Below are 6,767 nucleotides of genomic sequence, written 5' to 3'. Positions count from 1 at the left end.
AGGTCATGAATCTGGAAAGGAAGAAAAAAAAAGGAAGAAAGAAAAAACCAAGATTTCTTTGTATATATCATAATTTATTTGGCATACAACTGCCTTTGCTATGTTACAGTGTATGAAAATGGAGATGAGGAGAGAGCTGAAAAAACCAAAACAGAGGTCACAGACTCTCGATTGGAGCCATTGATTTAGTTTTAAATTCCAGTATAATTTAACTAGTAAAAGTCAGTAGTGCCTGTCCTAGAAATCACTTCCTGTTATTCATGAAATTGAACAATCCAGTCTTCTTATTCAGAAGTTTCTTAAATGATAATGTTATGGGGAAAACAAATACTTTTATGTATTGCTCCTAATTCAGTAGGTTACTACTTGTGTTAATCATCAGAGTGGTGTACAGTAGAAATCAGAGCAAAAAAGTATGAAATCACTGCTGTCACTTCTCACTTGTCCTACAAGAAAGGACATGATAGCTGAACTAATTCTTGGGAAATAACAGTAATTCATAATAATGCCAAGATGCAGGTTGCTTTTAAAAAGAATGGCGAAACTTTTATAGAACAGTAGAACAGTTATATCGGTTAGGCTATTGGTTAGTAGCTCATTTGTCTCCAACAATGTTTAATAGCAAGTGCCCATGGAGAGTAGCAGGAAGAAAGCCAGCACTGTAGCAAATTTCTCTTGACCTCTCTCCCGAGCCCCATAGTGTGATAGGAACATTCTGGTTCTGAGGTGACTTCCAGGTAGTCCATTATTCCATGTAGATTCTTTTGTCTGTAAAAATTTTCAAGCATTTTAATTAAAAATACCAAAGTTTGTCAAAACTTGAGATTAATATTCCATGTTGAAAGCTGTTCTAGTTAAGAAATTTTGGTTGAATCAGAAGAATGGAAGAGGTAAGTTCCCTGATATTTATGACAAAAATTATAATGATTTTCAAAATGTAATAATCATGATACAAAAAATAAAGATTATATCACTTTAGAAGGTTTGGAAAACACAATTACAGTTTTGAGGCTGTATAATTATACCTATTACTACTGCTAATACTTAAATTCTTCTTCATCATCATTATTATTATTGATAGTAGAAGTAGTAGCAGTAGAGTAGTATTTTTAACCATCATCACCTACTACAACAGTTTTGTTCTCCCAGAAGATTTGATTTGGAAATTTTTGATAATTTCCAGTAATGAATGGAAAAAGGTGCTATACTGCATTCCAGTGCTATAGTGCATTAGCTCAGCTTTAAGAACAACAATGTTCTTGTACTCATTTATTCTGCCTTTAAGTAAGCACTATTTCAAATTAGTAAAATTTAGTCAAAGCTTGAACGAGGGCTAGAGATCTCAATGGTGATTCTTTTTCAATGGGGGATTTAGAGTGAAAAAGGGAAATAAATCATTGTCCAGTGAAAAAGAGAGTGACACATAAGGTCAATCACATTGTGAGACAACAAAAACCCCTGCTGAGGAAGAAAGAAAGAAAATTCAAGACTTTATCTGCCGGTTGCTATTGGCAAAAGACTTATTCTGTTCCAGCTGAAATTTTAACACTCTATCTTTATTTTCCAGTTAAGGGTCTGGCATTTTATGTCTCAGCAATATCTATTTAAATCAGATTTTATCTATCAACACTAAACCATTGTGTTTCAAACACAATGTGTTTTCAACACCAATTTGTGCTTCAAATTTCTAGTAAGCCTTTCATAAGTTTAAGGCAACAACAAGAAAAATACTTTAATTTCATGTGCTCTCATTTTAGATATTTGTTCTTCATTGTCACTGCATCATCACTATCAAATATGATCTCTTTTTAAACCTAGGTTATGGAATAAGAAAGGCCATTATGCAAAATTTGTATTACTCAAATATTATTTTATATGTAGATAAATTTATTCTCTATTCTTGATTTTATTTTTTTCTCCCTATGGTCATTATATTATCAATACTACTACTAGTACTATAAGTTTGTGATAATACAGTGGCAAAATCATGATTGCCTCAGGACAAATTGAAATTTCAAACACAAAAGCAGGAATGTCAGAAAAAATTATCAGCACTCTTAAAAACTAGAGAAAAACCTCACTTTGAGAAAACTCCTTTGCAGTTCAAATTTAGGTACTCTATTTTAAACATATAATTTTTTGGACAATATCTAAGCAAAGGCTTATGGCTTTGAGCATGAGCTTAGAGGCTTATAATAACAATAGCATTTAGTCTAATCATTCCACATCTAGGATTATCAGATTATAAAAAGCATCAATTAACTTGTGGTCTCATACATAGATGTAAAATAAAATATGCATAAACATATTTCACATTCTCAGAAAAAGAAAAAAAAAACAACAACAACAAAAAAAAAAAACCAAAACAAAACAAAATTAAAACAAAACAAAACAAAACAAATCAAAACAAACAAACAAAGAAAAACCACCAAAAACTCACCAAAACATTCCTAGAGATGAATCATTCCTTAGATTACTTAACTAGTTTATAGTAGGTGGTAATATAGTCCTAGTACAATGCCTTGAGGGCAAACATAGGCATAGGTGGAGGAGAATAATGTATAGGAGCTGAGGTTACAGAGCACATAGCCATGAGGTGAAACTGGTCACCTACTCCTGGCATTTCTGTACTGAGGACTTCTTTTGTGCTGCAGACCCAAACCTACTTTTTGGGTAAAATTAAGCAGCTTCCCAAAATGTTCACGTCAAGATGTTTGTAGACTAAAAGCAGTAGCAATGGCTACCCAAATTTTTTTTCTTCTTAAAGAGAAAGTGTAATAATGAAGACCTTATTTTTTTGAGGTTTGAATCTGCTGTAACTATTTTCAAGAAAACTGTAGCACCAAGTCTACCTTGGGTGATTTTAAAATTTCAAGTTCGTGCTGTCAGATTTGGCTTGTCATGGTATGTAGGCCCAAATTCAATTTTATGGTATTCAGCTAGATAATGTGTCTAGCTTAAGTGATCATATTCTGTAAAACAATTTTTAACCACAACAGCTGAAGATACCAACATTATAGCTAGGAAAAGAACACCCTCCCAATTTCAGTTTCAGTTTACCGGAAGCCTCTATAAACAGTGTAAGAGTCTTCTGTGTACATGTAAAATCTCTTAGGCTTGCTTCTGAAACACTTGAATCTTATACAGTACTCAGTGATTAGTTTAGGAGAGTTTTAGGACAGTATCTGTCGCTGCTTGTGAACAGTAATGAGGAGGTAATATTTCCAAAGGTCAAGGACCACAACTTTCAAAAATTTATGATCCTCAATAACATGACAGTGATAAAATTTCTCAAATATTGAAAAAAAAACCCAAAAAGCATGTTAGGGACAGCATTTTAGACTGTTGTAGCTCAAGTAAACACTCTTGATCAAAATACAGGTATCTTTTTTTTTTTTTGTGAAAATCATCATAAATTTCATAAGATGACTCAACTATACATCTTATTATACCCATTGCTTTAACAGAAAGAGGGATGATTTTCTGATTAAAAGCTCTCCCTGTTTTAAAACTGCTGCTGAATGACACTAGAATTTATCCTCTGTACACCATGGAGGTATAACAAAATTTGTCATTCTTCTTACAACCCAGGAAAACCATCAAGGTAATTGACTGTCTACTACAATGTACGCTCAGATCTCAGGTGTTGTCCAGTCATTAAGGTTAGTCTTATAAGGCAATTGCATTGCATTTAAAGACAAATAAAAATACTCATAAATAGGACTAGTTATTATCTCACAGAACAAATAATTTCCTAAATAAGAGAGAGAGTAAAAAATAGTGCTTTGGTTTTTAACCTTTCTGTATCAATCATAAACAAATCTCACAGCCAAAATTGTCGTTTGAAGTTTGAAAGTGCATTTTCTCTAGCCTCTGACCAATGCAGAAATACTTTCAGCAGTAAGAATGTCACTGGATGTGATAAACAATGGCATTCTTAAACTGCAGATATGAGCATGTCATCCTGACCCCCAGCAGTAACTCTGTCACATGTGTGGGAGTTTACTGCATTGTTACTAACACTTGCTTGTAATATTATATCACTGAAAGATGGAAGCCTGCATTGCCCTCCAGCCTACAATATGGTCCATGAAGTCAATGTGCTTACCCCAGTGTAATGCTGTTTCTCTCAAAACCATGCAGACGAGTTCTTGGAAACTTCAAATATGCACTAAACTGTGCTCTGCGGCAGGAGAATTCTCAATATTTTCCTATAGGTGGGAGAATAAGTCTACACACGGATTATCTTTTTCACATTCACATGCAAGTGAGTGATGGTTTAAAAGTTTTAGCTTTCATATTTTTCAGATTCTGTAGTGCCTTTGCGTGTGACTCTGAACTTCATATAAAGTGTTAGCAAGTTCTCACAATTTAGTTAGACAAAACAATCCTTTCCAGCCTGAGACTCAAGGACACCATTGCCTCTTCAGACCCAAAAACTACAATCAACAGCGAATTGATAGCAATCTGGGAGATTGAGACTTTATAACCAGCAGCTGTAACTGGACAATTAACCCCAATACGTAAATGAACCAAAACTTATAAAAATGTGAAAACTCATCACCAGTCATCCATCTCGGGTCCATCTTGGTCCATCTCGGGTGTAGCCCTGCCAGGCTCTTGTACTGCCCAAGGTGTATCCTTTGAAGGCCTTTTAATAAATACCTACTTTATTCCTTTAACCCTGTCTAACTTCTGTTCTAGGTAGCCTCTCTAGGCATCAGTTCCACATAGGATTTCCCAGTCGCAGTGAAAGCCTGGAATGTAGACACCGTCTCAGAAGTGACAGGCTAACATTAACACAAGCACACAATAGAATGGAAAGGATAGAGTCAGATCAGCCGGCTTGTATTCCAAGAGACTTCTTTATTTCAACAAATTGGTGTAAAATTACTCAGGACAGATTGTTTGAAGCTCTTAACCTGAGGCTGTTGTCCAGTGTGACCTCTCCTTAACTGCAATGCCCAAAAATTTCAAGTCATTTGGAAATGAATCTCGGGCTCCAGCAGAAAGGTGAATAAAAATGTAACTTTATCTCTTCCTTTCTAAGATGTAACAAATCACAGTCTTTGATTACCAATAAAGACACAATTCAAAGACTTTGAAACTTCCTCCACTAACATTATTTAAAATTGTCACCAATTCCCACCATATTTCTCTGAATTTTCTACCAGAAGTTGGTATAGAGCAGAAGCTCTTTCTTTACAGATGTTGGAATGTTTAATAACGTTTCACAGATACTGAGTCATAGACCTCCTCCTTCCCCAGCTCTAAAGCAGTGTTAGTGTTCAGAAAAACATATAAATGTAACCACCTTCTGACAAGATTTTAATAAACAATAGTCCAGAGTAAGATATTTGATCCCAGACATTGTGAGAAATGTTGTATATAAACAAAAGGGATTGGAAAGAGCAGGTAGAAATGAACTGAGTTACTAGTCACTGGTGGGCAAAAAGGAAGATGTGTGGAATTATGTGTGGAGAAGGGACAATGAGATGAGTACACTTTAAGTGTGTTTCACCTGAAAGATACCATATTTAGTGACTGAAGACAGGCACTAATAGATCAAAAGACAAAAAATGCAATATGTTAGAATAGCACAGCGAGAAATGAGAACACAGACACACTTTTCATCACGGTTCAGAAAACATCACTAAGTCGTTCCCTACTGCAATGTCAGGAAGGTGGCAGATGGCAAAGCTCTAACTGCTTTAAGAAATACGGGGGAGAAATAAAAATAAGTTATAAACATTTGGCAAAAATCCAAGATTGAGGCTAATGAGTTAATGCTGGAAGAAGACAGGTCTTCAACTCTTGTGGTAGAGAAATTAAAAATACAAGAGGGAAGGAGAAAAACTTTAAGCTACAAGAGGCCCTTGACAGAGCTAGAACTGCAGCTGAGTTCACAAAGCAGACTGAAAACTGTGCAGCTAACATGTTTTCACAAAACTCATCCATGCAAATAGAAGAGGATGTTGGGCTCTGAAGACTAAGAAAGCAGCCCAAATTAAAAGGAAACCTCAGGTCAACATGTGAGACTTAATACAAACACATTTTTTTTCACCAGATCTTTTGCTTCTGCAGTTATTGTATGTTGCCCTAAACTATGCCTTATGCTAGATGAAGTTGCGTACAGTTAATTTGTGGCAATATTTAAGAGGCATAGATGAAATCAGATTGGTGAAACACGACTGCACCCTACACCCTCCTCCAGAATATTCCTAAAAGAAAGGCCAAAAAATTATTCACCCGTCTTCTCTGTGCATCACTGATTTTCAGATGTATTTCTTACTTCCTTAGGTAAAGTCTGTAAGTGATGAATTGATTGATAATGTTTTCTGAGGTGTTTCCTTATCCCCTTTCTCCACCTGGCTTTAGTGCATCACAACCATCTAACTTTTCAGCTTCAATTCCTTCCTCATGTGCTTTAGCCACTTGGGACTGCAGTCCCAAACTACCTGGAGAACAATATCTGTCTATGCAGATACTCAGGTCAGAAAGCTGAATCCTGTGACCTCTCAGAACTGTATTTCACTCAGCCTGTGAAATTTCAGATGTTCATTTCAATCTGTGTCAATATGACCAGATATATCTGTTATTAGCTTTAAAAAAAACCAAAACTGTTTAGTTACAGAAGTGTGAGCTGTTGCACAAAGAGTCAGCACACCTTATCAGTGAAGTTCTAGCTAACTTCAACTTTGTGATGACACAACATTTAATGAAAAGAGTGAGAAGAATATTAGCTGAGAACACTAGGAGTTGGGAGA

Source organism: Passer domesticus, chromosome Z (assembly GCF_036417665.1).
Source record: "Passer domesticus isolate bPasDom1 chromosome Z, bPasDom1.hap1, whole genome shotgun sequence".
In the NCBI taxonomy this organism is placed as follows: Eukaryota; Metazoa; Chordata; class Aves; order Passeriformes; family Passeridae; genus Passer; species Passer domesticus.
Note: the sequence above shows the minus strand (reverse complement) of the source record.